Here is a 7,803-nt window from a genome sequence, read left to right as displayed (position 1 = left end):
GAGAACTACATATATAAATGCTTCCTTTTTGGAAAAGGGTCAAAATATATTTAAACTTGTGTTCAAATTTCCTTGTATATGCAAAAAGATAGCCTGAAAGGATTCATAAGAAAGTAACAGTAGTGGTTACCAATGGAAACAGAGCCAATGAGGGACAAGAATTTGAGGGAGACTTTGTGTTGTGTGCCATTTATATAGTTCCTGGCATTTGAACTCTGTGACAGCATTAACTATTTAAAATTAAATTACAAGAAGTTTAGGGAGTGGAGTCCCAGCAGCTTTAGAGACTGTTTATTTAATCAACTTCTTTATAACCTTGTTCCCTTAGTCCCTGGGGCTAAACTCCTCACCCTTTCTTTTTATCTCTGGGCTTGCATAAGTTTTAACCCACAAGAAACATGTATTAAGTATGCTTAAATTACAGGGAACAGTGCTAGGTAGTGGGGCTCTTAAGGGACAAAGGAGACAGGACATAATCCAAGACAGAACATAGTCCCTGCCCTCGAAATGGTCCACATAGATTTTATCACCGTTTTTAGTTGCTAGGAGAATCAAAACATGTTTTTCTCTCTTCTCCTCTTCTCCCCCCTTATAATCTTGCAAAATGCTGGAAATACATTAGAATTCCTACTTAATTCTCCACCCCCTCATTTGGAAAGTGCTAAGGCTTAGAGCTCAGGAACTTTCCATCAAGCCCAGACTATAAGACCTCAGGCCAGGGCCAAGACTCAACCCGCTTCCCATGGGCCCCTGGTGCCTTGTGGAGGTTCTTGGACTTCTCAGATGCTGCTGTGACTGTGGTTTCCGGTTTCTTGAGTTCTCATACTCAGTTTGGTGCTGCAGATATCATCCTCCAGTTCCTGCTTTGGAAACTGACATGCTGAAGCTTGATGATACTCTGAGTCCATGGAGTCTGTGGGTCACAGCTAAGAGGCTTGCTTTTCTGTTTCAGTTTTCCTCCTTTCCCTTGACTCATTGTAAATGCCTCAGGGTTACATAAGGACAGAGTATAGAGGTTTGCTGGGTAGAAGCTGAAAAAGATCACTTTTCTAATTGATATCTAATCTCATCATGTTAGGTCTTTAGTTCTGCTTCTCTTTAGCTAGGGACACTTTGAATACTCTACATGACAAATCTAGCACGAAAGCAATCAGAAAATCATTTACACAGAACTTTGCAGTGTACAATACATTTTCTCACATGTTGTTTAATTTAAATGTGACGATGATGTGAGTGAGGGTAGCTATCCCATTTTAGAGTGGAAGAAAAGTGACACTTAGAGAGGGAAAGCATTCTCCCATGCAGGTACTGAATGCCTCTTGTGCTGCTGTATACTTTGTGTGTGTGCAGGATTTCATTGTGGAGCTATCTTTTTATGGGCTGGGACTACAGTTCTGAAATTGTTGGATACTTAGCAAGAGACAATCTACTCCAGATTAGCAAGAGGGATTCTACTCTTTGGAGTTGAGGCTGCTATACATTCATTTGTTCTTTCACTCATTCACTCAATCACAACTATTAGTTGAATGCCTATACTGTACAAAGAAAGGCTTTACCAAAGAAAGAATTGGGATGTTGAGACCAACTACTAGTGAGATTCTGGGGAAGATCTTAAGGCAGAAAGGAGGAGGCTGCTAGGGAGGCAGTGGTAAGACCTGGTCTTTAGACCAGAACTTTGCTAACTGGAGTTTTGTGGCTAGCAGTCAGTCAATGTCCAGTTTAGAAGAAGCTACCAAGCCAGGTTTTTGTGGGTTTTTTAATCAGAAAGAGCTTAACTCCCAAGGTACTTTATGAATTTATCTGTATCAAGTTATTTTTGCCTGGCCAGCACCTGTCCTCGTTTTTCCCATTTCGGGGAATATCCTTAGTGGCAGGTTGTTCCTCTCTTCTTTCCCTGACAGCCTGGTCTAATCCATGTGACCTGAGATTGACCAATCAAAAGCGGCTCTTGGACAAGACTTTGCCTCTTGAATGAGTGACTCAAAGACAAAGGGATGTTAGAATTGAATCCCAGCTGTGGTGTGTGGTGCTGCTGGCTACAGCAGCTGCTGCTTCTTGCTTCTTGTTGCAGCTGCTTGTGCACCCGATTGTTTTCCAAGCCTGGCCTCTTGTTGATTCTCTGGACCCCCAATATCCTTATATTACATTTCTCTTTTGCTTGTACTTGCAGCAGTGTCAGTGCCTGTACTTGTAACAGACCAAAAAATTTTAAACTTACAAATTGTGACGATTTCTTTACCAGGCTGTGAGCTTTTTGAGAACAGGACCTAGATGTCATTCTGCTCTGTGTTTTGGTGCCCGGCTCAACCCTGGGTCTCAATACGCGCAGGTTGAATAAATGAAAAAAACCTGGAGTTTTTCTGGGGCTATGGAGTCTGGGATTTTTGGCATTACTGTGGTTGTTGGGCAAAAAATTCTGTATAGGCTACAATAGCTACTAACATCTGAGCAACTTCATGTTAATAAATGTAAACTGAGAGGATCTTGCAAAGGCCCTTTCTTCCTGTTTTTGAGCACTTAGCTGAGTTCATGTAAGTGGTTCTGGTCCTCAAATTCCTGCAGTTGTTTTTTTCTTTTTTTAAATATGGAATGCTTCACTAATTTGAATGTTATCCTTGGGGCCACACTAATCTTCTCTAATTTGTGTATATGTGCTGCCAAAGTAAGCACAGCTGAAGCTTTTGTCCCTGGTTTCCCCAAACCTCTTCCTAAGCACTACCCTCTGTCTTAATTTGAGCTGAGGTAATGCCCTCTTCAGTCTCCATCCCTGATATGAAAAACACCTCTTCTATGTACTCAGGTCATAAAGAAGAATGTACCTTCCCCCCCCCCCCATATTATTCTCTTTCATTCTTTCCACAGATATACATGAAGCATCTATTATTCGTCAGGTTCTGACAATTCATTAGTTACAAGATAGTCCCTGACTCAAATTCAGGAAGTAGACAAATACAACCCAGAGAACAGACAAAATGAAATAATAACAAACCCTGTTAAGTGCTCTGTTGAAATTGAAGTGATAGAGAGTAATTGCCATGGGACAGGCATGTGATCGAGGGAAGCACTTCCACATAATGTAGTCAGAGAGGATCTCACTGAGGAGATGACAAGCAGACCTGCATGATGAAGAGTCAGCTTTGCAAAAACCAACAGCCTATTCAGGCAGCTGGAGAGAGCTTGGAAAGAGCCATAGGAACTGTCAGAAAGTCAGTGTGGCTAGAGGAACAAGAGTGGAGGATGCAGATGGAGAGATTGTTTTAAGCAGGACAGTGACATGATTAGATNTCCCTCGGTTGGGAGGGGTTGTGTGCCATGGCAGCGGTCGGCTGGCGCCATGTTGGGAGGTCGCGGCCGGCCTAGGCCTTGAAGGGACCGATCGCCATCTGCCCGAGACCTTTCTGGGGTTCATGTCACCCAAGAACCCTGAAACCTACCCGCCCGGAAAAGGGTGCGGTCGCCGAAATGGAGCCCATTTCTCGAGAACCAACCCCCACCGCCGTCATTAAAGACAGCCTAAGGGGTGCCCCTCATCCCAGAAAAGAACCAAACCTCAGAAAAGCTCTGAAAATACATCGGTCCGCGACGCTTCCTTACCTGTGCAGGCTTCCGGGCCCCTGCGGTACTCGTATTCGGAAACAGGAGTGCAGCTGCTGCTACTGCCGCCGCTGTTGCTACTGTTAAGCCGCTAGGCCCGGGCCGCGGTACCGCCCAGCCCCAATTTCGGGCTCCGAGGGCGGATAGGCCCGAGCGAATCTAAAAGAAACAATGGGATTAGAGAAGCTCGCGCGGGAGTGCAGGACGGCGGGTTCGGCAGCTCAGGATCCAACCCTGCGACAGCGTCCGCAGACTCCCTGAAATGGCGGCCTCTGCTTTCCCGTACTCACATTCACTAACACACATACACACACACAAACACACGGGGCCTCACAGAGCCCGCAGCAAGGGCTCTCGCGAGAAACTGCCCCTAGTTCCAGACCGAGTAGCCGAAATATCGCGAGATCGAAGTATGGCCCCAGCGACCATGGCCCAATCTCGCGCAATGATTGCGCCACAGATATTCCCATCCCCCATTCAGAGAGGCACCTTTGACTCCTCCCTCTAAATAGGCGTCCATATCTCGCGAGACCGCGCATGTTGCTAGGGCAAAGACAGTTGGTACACTTCCTGTCAATCTTTTGGAAAACTCAACGCTGAGTGGAAGTTGGTTGTCGCCACCTCCTCGCGGCATCTCCTCACTGCTATCTGAAGGTTTTATCCTCAGAGCTACCGCCCCCACCATTCCCTGGGCGTCCCTCTCGGATGTCTGTCAAGGTCGTCATAAGGCAACGTAGCCCATATGGCGATAGAATAAAACGAAAACGGTCATATATAGATTACCTGCCATGGGTGAAGAGGAAGTGAAAAGCATGTGAGAGAATGCGGAAGAGACCTTACAGGGGTAGAGAGCTAGGGCTGTAGAATAAAAATTAGATGTCCCAGCCTTTTGGAGCCAGTGGACTAGGCTCTGCTTCAACTGTCCAGCTTCAAAACACCTTTGTAAGTAATGCAGAAAGGCAAGGAGGTGAAAAACCAAACTGCTTCCCTGGGCAGTGCGTTGGCTTCGTGCCCCCTTAATTTATGGGGGGGGGGGAGGTGTGCCAAAAAACATGTATACATGACTTGTATTTTTGTTATGGGTATATATTGAGTATTACATTTTAATACAGTTTTTTCCTTTCTTGAAATGTGTATACATTTTTTGGCACACTCTGTAGTCTGGCCTTGTGTCAGGGTTGCTATTGTTTTTTCAAAAATACCCCCCCCCATTCCCCTGGGACGTGGCTCCTTGCCCCTGAAGTCTCCCAGATACCTGGCAGTTAAAAGTATAAAGTCACCACTTATCTTTTGGTCACCATGAAATAGAAGGGAGCAGAGAAATCATTGATTATAAACCTTTTTTTCCTCCAAGAGAAAAATGTTTGAAAAAATTTAGAAAGATGACCTACAAGGAAAAGTCTTATAAAAGTCTATTAACAGCTTAATGATTGAGGACAAAGATTTGAAATGAGATACCTGGGTTCAAGTAGCTGTTACAACACTGTGACCTTGGACAAGTAAGGCAGCCTTCCAGAACCTATCCTCCATTTTCTCCTATAAAGAAGAGGGTAATGTAATTACTGGGCTAAGCTTCTTGAGATTGACTGACCAAGGCCTATAATGCTCACTACTGAATTCTCAGTGCTTAGCCAAATGCCCAGACAAATGGACACTTAATAAATGGATGAATGAAGGCCTAGTAGTACAGTGAGGATTAAATGAGACAGTGTCCGTAAAATGCCTGGCAGATATTTAATTATCAAAAAAGTTAACTTCTGTTATTGTTAAACAAAATTATTTAGGAGGAAATGTAGGTATAAAGAGGCTTTCCATTTTGGGTTAATTTTCCACACATTGTTTCCTTTATACGGTTAACGGATTTTGCAGAGTTAGTAATGTTCCCTTGCTCCTTTTCCTGAAAATTCATATCCTTTTTTGATTTTTTTAAATATTGAAAACCATCACAGAATACTCAATTAAAGCATAATATGTCAGAAAAGACAAGCTACTGGTAACAGTTGCCTTCCCCTTTCCCTCTTTAATTCCAGTATTGTGACTTGTTAATTGTGCAAATATCACAATGTAAAGATGGCCCTTTCTTAATTATTTTGTTTGTTTGGGAACATGACAGCACAGAATTTGATCTTAAACTCTAGCCTTCTTATTTGGGAAGAGCAAGGTTTTAAGCTCCAAGTCACTTGATGATTGAATATCCCTTAAATTGTTTTCTGTTCAAGGACCATCAGAGTGAATTTGGCAAATTAGTACTCAATTAAAAACCACCAGCTGGAAAACTCAGTGTCTAAAACAAAAGTATTTTTTATATGTCAAAGGAAATATTTAAAACATTATATGCTTTTCATTCACTTTGCAAAACCTCTCTGGGTCTGTCTAGCTCGTGGACCTTCTGTGTAAATTAATTCTCCTTTCATCATTTTGTTCTCAAGTCATTTGCAGCAAAAAGTCGTTGAGTTAAATCGTCACCACTATCAAGAATATTATTCTGTCCTATAACTTATAGAGGAGGAGGCCACAGCATAAACATAGAGGAAGTAATAGATTTACTCTCTTAGCAACTTTTGAATATGTAATACAGTATTATTAATTATAGTCTCCATGCTGTACTTTTTACATTCTCATGACGTACTTATTTTATAGCTTGAAGTTTGTACCCTTTGCCCTCTTCACCTATTTCACAAAACCCAACCTCATGCCTCAGGCAACCACCAATCTGATCTCTGTACCTATGACCTTGGTTTTGTTGGGTTATTTTGTGTTGTTTTTTTTAGACTCTACATATAAGTGATATCATATGGTATTTGTCTTTCTCTGTCTGACATTCCACTTGGCATAATGCCCTCAAGGTCATCCATGTTGTTAAAATGGCAAGATTCCATTCTTTCTTATGGCTGAGTAATATTCCATTGTGTATAATACCACATTTTCTTTATCCATTTACCCATCAATGGACACTTAGGTTGTTTCCATATCTTGACTATTGTAAATAATGCTGCAGTGAACATAGGACTGAATATACCTTCTTGAGTTAGTATTTGCATTTTCTTTGGATAAATGCCCAGAAGTAGAATTTCTGGACATTTATTTTATTATTATTTTTTTTTTTTTAGATGAGCCATCCTGCCACCTGTTGGCAGCTCAGCGGCAGTTCAGCTCGGGCCGGGCATCAAACCACTGTTGCTCAGAGCTCACACTCTTGAGCGAGCTCTTAATGAACTGAGCTACTCGGCCGGCCCTTGCTGGACATTTTATTTTATTTATTTATTTATTNGGGGCGCGGAGCGGGCCGTGTTGGGGGTGGGGAATAAGCGCTAGGGCCACAGCTTGAGCTGTGAGGCTCCCGAGAGCTCCACCACCAGCCCCTGCTGTTTTCTTGTGCTTTGGGAACGCGCTTTTTTTTTTTTAGATTGACTGTTTTATCCTATTTAGGGGAGCACACCTCTTTCTTAACCCCCGACTAGGGGAGTGTCTCCTTTCTCTAGTTTTGAAAATGTGGGTGGTGTACCCCCTTTTTGAAGCTCGAGCCCAATTTCCAAAGCCCCCCAAACAGGATGTAACCCTTTCCCCAGGCCCCCACAAACTGGGAGGACACTTCCTTTTTCGAGCATTCAATCTGAGCAAGCGCTCCCTTTCAAATTTGGAAGTTTGCCCCATTAACGAGTCTCTCAAATCTGGAGTCCAGTAACCAAAGTTTTGGGGTACTTCTGTTTCCAGAAATCCAAGAAAAAATTTCTCTCCCACGCTCCAAATATGGCAACATGCTATCCAGAATTTCTTAAATTTAGGGGACACTTTCTTTTTGCAAATCTGGGGTGCACCTCATTTCTAGACACTACCGAAAATAAAATCCAAATCCTGAAGTTTAAGAGTACATATTTGCAATTACACAAATAAGGGAATTCGCTGCTCTTTGCGGTCACTGTTTTTGGATTTGTACCCTTTTTCATGAGTTCCCCAAATCAAACTGCCTTATTTCCTGGGGGAGACTTATTTTAATGTCTAAAAGTATATTTGTACCCCCAAATGTACAGAATGCACCGCTTTTGGTTGCACAGTTCTCAGGGTGCAGTAACCTTCCTGATGCTTCTTAAATCTGGGAGGGCACACCTTTTTTCTGAGTCCGATCATTACCAAACCATTGTCCATGGTTCTTGAGCTTTTCTGCCATCCAAGACATTTTCTTTCCTCAATTTCCTTCCCTTTTTGGAA

General features: G+C 42.9%; 1 protein-coding gene across 8 annotated transcripts in view; it reads right to left on the bottom strand.

Annotated features, from left to right (window-relative positions):
- The window catches only part of RBM39 (RNA binding motif protein 39), a 56,054-nt gene extending 52,086 nt beyond the window's left edge, over nt 1-3,968 (bottom strand). For 7 of the 8 annotated variants that reach the window (XM_019655231.1, XM_019655229.1, XM_019655230.1 and 4 more), the window contains exon 1: nt 3,595-3,968. The gene's annotated coding sequence lies outside the window, so the exon portion shown is untranslated. The remainder of the gene's footprint in view (nt 1-3,594) is intronic. The other variant, XM_019655224.1, reaches the window with a different exon arrangement.
- Between the last annotated feature and the right edge of the window lie 3,835 nt (nt 3,969-7,803).

The sequence above is a fragment of the Hipposideros armiger genome, unplaced genomic scaffold, assembly GCF_001890085.2.
Source record: "Hipposideros armiger isolate ML-2016 unplaced genomic scaffold, ASM189008v1 scaffold_238, whole genome shotgun sequence".
Classification (NCBI taxonomy): Eukaryota; Metazoa; Chordata; class Mammalia; order Chiroptera; family Hipposideridae; genus Hipposideros; species Hipposideros armiger.
Note: the sequence above shows the minus strand (reverse complement) of the source record. Positions and strands in the feature narration are given on the sequence as shown.